Genomic DNA, 9,219 nt, shown 5'->3' on the forward strand with positions numbered 1-9,219 from the left:
CTTTTGTGGTTTAGAGAGCGATGAAGCAATTGACCACTTAGAGACTATTGAAGCGAATTGTGATCTTGTTATGAAGGAGGGATTAACGGACCAAATGACTAAACTCTTACTTTTTCCCTTTAGTCTTAAGGGTGAAGCTAAGAGATGGTTATATTCTCAACCTTCTAGTACCTTTTGCACTTGGGATGAGTTAGCTCAAGCCTTTTTAAACAAGTTTTACCCTCCCTCTAAAACCGCCTTTTGGAAATGTGAAATTTATAATTTCCGACAAAGTGAGTTTGAGACCTTGAGTGAGACTTGGGATAGGTTTAAGGGTTTAATTAAAGCTTGTCCCCATCATGGTATTTCACTTGCCAAATCATGCTTATTTTCTTTGATAATTTGCTTCCTTCTCTTAAAAACTTTGTGACTATATCATCCGGAGTTGGGGCATTTGATAAGTTGAGCGTTGATAAGGCTAAAAATTTAATTGAGAACATGCCTCGTGTCGATGAGGATCGGAATTCTATTTGGGCTATATTTTAGAGAGGACCACGAAGTAGTGTTAAATGTAATGATTATTCTTTGTTTGATGCTATAAGTGGAAATGTGGACTTCTCTTCTCCTATGGATGTGCCTTATGTTCATGATCACCATGTTCCTCCTTCCCCCATGGATGTGGAATTTATGCATTAGTTAACATTGTCTTATGAATCTTGTGGTGATGACCCTAATGCTTGCCTTTCTTATGCATATCCACCACTTGTGAATTTGAATGTGATAAATGATGTTAATGATGATATGCATGCCTTTGACCCTTGTTGTGAACCACCTAACCCTTTTCCAAGAGAGCTTTCACACCCCCTTATTCCAATCTACACCTCACTTAGTTAATGTTGTTGAGTATTGTAAGTTGGAAAAGGTGAAATTTGATGATGATCATGATTGGTTGAATGAGCCAAATAATATTATTAGTGAATGTTTTGAGTAATTTGGTTTCTGTGAGTTTGAGAGATTATCTTTTGAGGTGGATTATGAGGTAGTGGAGAAGGAGTTGATTAAAGAATGTTTTGAAGAGAGTTGTATTTTCAATGATTCTTGGGATAAAGAGAGTTTGCAAATGTTTAATGAAAGGCTTGAGGTTAGATGGGATGATGACGATGTGGACTCTTTAGGAGAAACCATTTTTGAGAGATTCGTGGAGGGAACTTTTGATATTATCCATCTTATCATGGGTGACTATTACTCTCATTGATTGTCTTTCCCTTGACCTTCTTGCCCTTGTTATGCATTCATGATTATTGATGAGGATTGGGAGGATCCTATCAAAGAGTTGTCACTTGAGAATACTTTGATTGAGGTGTTAGAAGATGAGAATGACAAGGAAAGTGTCATTGTTGAATTTTAGAGCTTTAACCCTCTTTACATGGTATTAAAACCAAGTGATAAGACTTAGAGTGACTATCAGGTATTTGGTGTGCACATTGTTTCTCACAAGTCGCTTGTTAGCCTTGTTACCTCTTATGTTTTCTATTTGTCATGCTTGGTTCTTTGGATTTCATATATCCACTTTTGTGAGGATTGGTCCACCTCATTTGACAAGCTAATGAGATTTTTGACGGGATTTTTAAATGACTTACGTGTTTGATATGTTTTGTTATACATATTTTCTTTGCTTTGTTTTGTGTTTGTTTGGTTTTAATGTGTGTAGGTACCATTTGTGAACTCAAAGAACCAACAAGATGATGGTGAGTTGACGTAGAAGCACCAAGATCACTTCACCTAGTGGAATGGCCGAAGTTGAGCTTGAAACGGTAAAATCCTTCACTTACCTTCTCTTTTTTCCTCCCTTATTCTTAGACATTGGGGACAATGTCAAGTTCAAGTATGGGGAGGTTTATTGTTGTTGGTTATGGAGTAGTTGTGGTCGGATTGTGTGTGGATATTGGTGGTGTTGGTATTGTGTATATGTGTTGTGAAGTTTGAGTGGATAGTAATTTGGTGGTGTTTTTGTTGTGGACATGTTTATTGTATTTGTTTATATTCTTTACCTTTATGACATGTCTTGCGTTGTGTTTTATTTTTCCTAAATTTTTGAAAACATCTAAAAATTTGAAAATCCTTTAGAAAGTGCCTAATATGGAGAGTTGAAAAGCATGTATAGGCCGGTGTACATAATTTTTTGCTTAGCACTTTGCCTATTAAGATAGACTTGAGACACCCTTTGTTGTGTAATTTAGTGTTGTTTCGATCCGTTTCCTAAGGCCTAGTCAAGGGCGTGTATTTGACCACTACGTTCACCCCCGTGATGTGATAATTCCTTGGTGATCGGCTTCCTAGGTGACCTTTTAGACCATGCAACCGTCCTACTATCCTTGTTTAGCATCCATATCATTTTACCAAAGGGAATGAGCTAATCTACATAGTATAAAAGTCAGGTTATTTCTTGCATTCCTATTGGTTAATAATTTTCATGACTTGAAATTTTTTTTATTTTAGTGGGTCCCACTATAGTCTTCATACCCATTTAATTACTATCTCTCCTACTTTTTTTTTAATTAACTCTACTCTATTTCCTACGTTTTCTAAATAAATACCTTACACTATATTATTTTTTATTAATGTATTATAAAAAATTAACGTACAACTATAAAGTGTATATATTGAAGTATAATTAATTATTCCTACATAGCTATATATGGAGGGGATAGTTTTCAAAAAAAAAATCGATAACTATAATTATATTAGTATTTTAAGTTATAATTATTTGGAATTTTGTTTTAATATTTATGCTTTTGATTAAATTGTTGAATATATAATCCCATGCAATTTTGTTACACAGGTATAAAACTAGTACAATTGTCAAAGTTGAGTTCAATGTGCCAATGAAAGCCAAAAGTTTGCTATTTTGTCGTGTTACCAAAAGTACCCTTGCTACATATGGGGTCACTTCTTTTTGTCAAAGTGCTTAATGTCAAATGTTACCAAATGGGAAAAATGGGAAAAATGGGAAAAACAAAAAATTATCAAACGAAAAAAATAAAAAAATAATAATGCCCAAATGCTTAATGATATCCTCAATGAAAAAAAAATAATAATAACCCAAGCAAACCAATGAAACAAGAACTCCAAACTTATATATTTCCAACCTATATATTTCCTTCACCGGTGGTCTATCCTTTTGTTGCATGGTCGAGGAGGGACGACCCTTCCATCCACAAAGGTGGAAGGTGGAATCCCAAGCCTACAGTGTCTTCTAACATCACGGGGATTTCACTCTCCATTCCGCCTTATCACCCATGAGAAAGCAACTTAGTAGATGTGAATGAAACGTACTAATTTTACACAACTAGGAGGTGACTCGTTTCTATAGTCCTAGGCTTCGTTCTTTGTAAAACTAGTAACTACATCGGAATTAATGTGCTTAGATTGTTTACTTGTTAATTGATTTCTCGCCTTGATGAAGGAGGTGACGTATTTTGATAAGAAATGACCATTCTATTTGATTTCGTGCTTAAAGTGAGGTTGTTTCGAAATTTTGTAGTAAGATCTCACTTGATTTGCAATAGGGTACTCTACCTCATGAGTATCAAATTGCGAGTTGAAAGGGCTACGGGTGTAGCTAAACCCGATTCGGATATTATAATAAATCATTTTCGCTATTTGCTTATTTTTACATTATGGGTCATTAGTATATTTTAGTGAGCTTACTCAAAAACGAGTAAGAGATAAGTGTGGGGAGATTTGATAACACAATATTTTACTCGTTTTTGGCCCATATTTTACATATTATTTAGTCTAATTTACACCTCGACTTAGTATTATTAGCTCGTATTAGTAGAATAAAAGCTTATTAACCGTCTTATTTTGAATAAAGATAAATTACGTGCTTTGTCAGGAATTGGTACTGTTTTTGGCCGGTGTTTTCTTTTTTTAGGTACCAAATCCGGGTAAGAAAAGCGGTCAAAACGGATCAAAGAAAGACGAAAAGAAATGGGCCTTCAATTGGGATATAGCTTGTGTCATGTACGTACTTGATATGTGAAACATGCGCCTTATCTAGCCATGCACTTGGATTTTGTTGGTAAAAGTTGGACTTGGTCCACTATTTTTTGACTTTTCTGAAATCAGCCAGGGAAACATAAAAAGGAATATTTCTGAGGAGTTAAAAAAAAAAGGAGAGCAAGGAGTTTCATTTCGTTTTTGGTTCTGGGCAGAGGAAACACAGTAGGAGTAGCAGTCAGTATTCTAAGTTTTGTCCTCCAAAAAATCAAAAACATCTCTTTTCTTTACATTTCTTAGATTAATTTAGATAGTAATCATTGTTTACAAGATTTGTATGAAGATTTATCATCTTATTTCTCCTTAATTCAAGTTGGTTGGATAACTAAATCTCTTTCCCTTTTTAATTTATTTTAAATTCTTATTTTACTTTTTTTATGCAATTATTTAGTTAAAGTTTCAATCTTTAGAATCCATTTTTAAAATAATGCTCAGAAATAAAGTATTTGTTGTTTTGGGTCGGTTTTGAAAATATTTGTCAAAATGGTGTCCACGTAGGCTCGGGTTTTTAAAACCTGAAACATGGAACAGACACACCATTACTAATGGCGTGTTTATAGTATGTAGGAAAAAAAACTTCTATAAAATGGACTAAAGAAACACGCCATTGGGAATGACGGGTTTCGGGGAGGAAACACGGCACTCCCAATGGCGTGTATTTATAATTTTTTTTTTTTTAGTTCATGGAAGTCTGTCAGTTGGGAAAAAACTGTAAAGACACGCCAATGCTAATGGCGTGTTTCCTTCATAAAACACGCCATTGGTAATGGCGTGTTTGTTCCATATTTTGGGTTTTGAAAACCCGAGCCTACGTGGACACCATTTTGACAAATATTTTCAAAGCCGATCCAAAACGACAAATATTTTAGTTTTGACCATTATTTTAAAAAATCGTTCCAATCTTTATCATTCTTAGCATATTTATTGTTATAGTTAGAGTAATAGCTAGTATGTTTAGCCTTAATTCATTCTTGTTAGGTCATTAGATTAGTTTAAAGTTACAAAATTTATTATTAAATTATGCTCAATTTTATGTTTAGAGTAGTTACTTATGTGTCTTGTGTTGGTTCTAGTATGATTAGTGAGTTGTTTTCTCACTAGGGTTCGATTTAACCCCGACATGTGTAAATTACTTGATTGAATCCGTTTTTAATTATTTGTTGGAGTGTTGGTTAGGGAAGATTGGTGAATTTGACTTTTTGGGATTAAGGCTCTGATGTTGTTGTTGATGTTGTTGTTGTACAGTCTTATTGTTGTTGGTGATTGACTTTTGACCCTTGACTATTGGTGAGAACCAATTAGATTGGGAGTAAGAACACCTCATTTGTAACACCCCGTAAATTTGAAGACCTTTATTATATTTTAAGAGTAATATTTTAATCTATTTTAATTTAATATTAATTTATTTGAAATAAAATTTATTTGATAAAATATAACCTTATTTTATTTTGAAGAAATGTAATCATTTTTGATAGTTTAGAAATGTTTAAAAGTGATTTAAACTATATTTAAACCTTTTCCTTTGATAAAATAGATTTCAGATAAAAGTCGTAAAATTGGGATTTTCCCATTTCTTACGGTCGTTGGGTAAAGAGTTTGGATATTGGGCATATGAGTACTTAATCTTTTAGTAAAATCGTGTTTAAGAACTTTAATTTTCTCGGAAATCGCGTTCGACGAATATTTCTAATTTCCGTCGAAACGAACCAAAACGTAAACAAATGACCCATCTCCCCATGCCTTTTGGCTGGCCACCTACCCTCCATTTGTCCCCTCTTCCAATTTTCATTTCCTCCATAACTCAATCTATCTCCTCCTTCTCTCAAACACCAAAAACCCACTAAAAATCCTCCTTACAATCCCTAAATCCACCATAAATTCTTCATTTCTCCACCAAATCTCATAAAAATTATATATTTGGAATCCTCTCTTCAATCTTCATCTACTAGTAAGCTTTATTTTCATTTCCCCCAATTTTTGTTTAAGACACTTTTTTTTAGGGTTTCGAATTTAAGCTTAATAATTGTGTTGTTGTTGTTCTTATAGGTGAAGAATTTGAAGATGAGTTAGGTGACTCATATGTTGTTGAAGATGAAGAGTAATTTTGGGTTTTAGAAGCTTTCTCAAGTTATTACTTGTCTCTTTGCTAGCTTAAGGTAACTATTCCGAGTTACTCGACGAATTAATGTCACATTAGTAGTTGTATTTGTTGTTTGTTGTTGTTTGAGACGATCTTGTTGATAAATGAATGAATGAAGTAAGATGAGTATGCTTATGTTTAATTTATGTTACCCATTGGTATATTATTGTTTGGAACAAATTTGGATGAGGAATTATGTGTTGTGACAAGTCCGTGTTTTGGCTGGAACGCGTCAGTACCGGACCGAGACGGTTTCCAATATTTCCAAAAAATATGACAGATTGAACGGCATCGAAAAATTAGGTGGTTTAGCCACTTGAATCACTCAATTCGGAGTCCGTATGAGTAAATGGCGTCGTTTTATCGATTAAAATTTATAGAAAAGTTTACCCTTGTGTGAGACGGTTATTTATGGTATTTTATTATGCGAGAATTTTATGGAATTAGTTATTTTGTAAGTTGGAATGTTTTCTTTATGTTGATAGTGTTCACATGATAGAAATTGGAAATAGCATGAGAATGATATTGTGATGAATTTTGTGATTTGGGCCAAAGTAGGCCAAGACTCTGAGCTGGGCCAGTTTGACCGAATGAGTTTGGTCAAACTAGGTTTAAACCGGTCAGCCTCGATTTGACCAATGATCCGTCGCGGGACTAGGGTCGAGGGTTTGTCTTTGAGTTGAGATTGGTTGTTATTGGATGTTTTATGTTATGCCTTGATGTTTGTAATTATCATTTCACATGTTGGTTGTTGGATGCTTTGGATGCCTTATGATTTAGTCTTGTTGCCTCTCTGCCATTTTAGCTTGTTCTCATGGATTATGGTACTGTTGGTTAGCTGGAATTTGGATTATTATCGATATTGGAGATATTGTTGGATTGTCAGCTGAATATGCTCTTGTGTAGTCTTTCATATGCTAGGGTGTGTATGATCTTTTGTGTGTGCAAGTTTGGACTCTTTGCCCCTCTTATGGTTAATTGGGTGTCCTACTTGTCTTGTGTGGAGTGGGCCAAAGTATTCAAGCTGGGACTAGGTCCTAGGTGAGTATTTCGGCCTTCGTCATAGATAGGCCCTTATAGTCTTTGACGAGTGTATGTTCACCGCTTAATAGCCTTTGTGTCTTAGCTTGGTGGGCTTATATCCAAGTTAGGGCATGACCTCCTGACGTACTCTTAAAAGTATGTGGTCAACTTAAATACTAGTCAACCCTTTGGTGGACTCCTTAGGGGTACTCATGTGTGTGATCATGGGTCTTGGATGCGGTATTTTCCGCATGTCGCTAGGTCTGCGCAGGTTTAGGACTAGGGTGTTTACCTTACCTCGTGGTATAGACTCGAGTTACAGAGTGACTATTGACTGTCCTAAGAACTTATGCCTGTCTCTAGATATATTGTCCTTTCTTGTTTGATGATTCTATGAATCATAGAAGGTGAGATGCAAGCCGGCTATGGTTGATAGAGTTTGGATTCCCGGATGTTATGTGATTCACATGATAGTGTAGTATGAGTCGGTCTAGTATTCACATGCTAGGACTATGTGTTGTTATATTGTTGTTCACATGATAAGCACGATTGTCTTGCATTTGTATGCTAAGGCTATGTGTTGTTCATATTCATATTCTTATGTTTACATGTTATATTAACTATGACATTTCGTGGCTGGGAGAACTCGGAGTTACTCCCCACTGACTGTGGCTTTCGTATTTGTATAAAATGCGATTGACAGGTAGGTGATGCATATATGGGGTACATGGACGAGCTAGCGAGCAAAGTAACCTTGGGACCTAGATTGGCTTTATTTTATTGTGACCCTTAAACACTTTTTATGTCATATTCTTTTTAGGGACATATGTCTCCCTTTTTCATATTTGGGTTGTATAACTTTGTTTCGCAACTTTAGTGATGTTTTATTTATGAGATTTATTTAGAGCTTGCATGTTTGACACCTTCCCATTTGGATATTTTTATAACAGGTTCAGGTTTTAAAAATTACAGGTTTTTACCCAAATGAACCTATTACAAACATATCCATGCAGTTTTTATCTAGAATTATGTGTTTACTTCTCCGCAATAAATGAGGGTGTCACATCATTTAGACTAGTTCCCGACCTAGGTTAAAACCGAGAGGGAGAACCGAGGGAGGGTGCCTTCAATCTTGAGTTTGAAATTGACCCTCGAGAGAGGGAGTGGGATGACTTGGAAACCAACGTGGGTTTAATAACCTTGACCAATACTCGGGTACTTGGGTATTGAATTAGGGAGTCCGAGTCAAGAACCCGGGAGGGAGGTGATTCGGGGATACTAATGTCCTACTATGAGTCCGGGAGGGAGTTAGTAGGCAAATTAGAGGCGTTTACCCCCTTACACTTCACCTTAACGACTAATTAACGGGAATTATCATAGTGAATAAGCATGTCGGTGGACAAAATCGGATCCTAGGCCTTTATTTATTGTTTAGACCTTTACTATTTCTATTATTTGCTTTTTTTTACTTTAGTAGTCTTAGTTGTTAATTTGGTTAATTAGTTTAATATCACTCAATTTCTTAATTCGCGTAGCTAGCTTGTAATCTAAGACAAAACTAGTACTTGACCTTGATCTCTCTGTGGTTCGACCTCGACCTCGACTACCCTACTACATTAGTTGAGTTAATTGTTTGATTGGCGGAGTGCGACAAACCTCACTATCAAAATGGCGCAGTTGTCGGGAGATCAACGGATTGATATTAGTTTAGTCTTAGGTTTGTTTGACTACGTATTTGTTACTTAGCTTGTTACTTGTTGCATGTTACTTAAGTGTTGCAGTACTTGTTTTCTTGTGACTTGTCTCTTATTTGTCACTTCTTTTAGCACACATAACAATGTCTTGCATACGCGATCAATGTAGACCATACCTTACTCATATTAACCGGCCTATTAATATTGGGATTGTGGAAGTTGATTATGAGTTTGATATAGGTCGTATTGAGTTGATTCAGCAAGATGTCTTTTGTGTTTTAGAGAGCGATGAAGTAATTGACCATTTAGAGACTTTTGAAG

The 9,219-nt window shown here is 35.4% G+C and overlaps 1 pseudogene; it reads right to left on the reverse strand.

The window, feature by feature from the left end:
• Positions 1-244: 244 nt before the first annotated feature.
• LOC141622253 (small nucleolar RNA R71) lies at positions 245-340 on the reverse strand (annotated as a pseudogene).
• Between the last annotated feature and the right edge of the window lie 8,879 nt (positions 341-9,219).

The sequence above is a fragment of the Silene latifolia genome, chromosome 1 (assembly GCF_048544455.1).
Source record: "Silene latifolia isolate original U9 population chromosome 1, ASM4854445v1, whole genome shotgun sequence".
NCBI lineage: Eukaryota > Viridiplantae > Streptophyta > Magnoliopsida > Caryophyllales > Caryophyllaceae > Silene > Silene latifolia.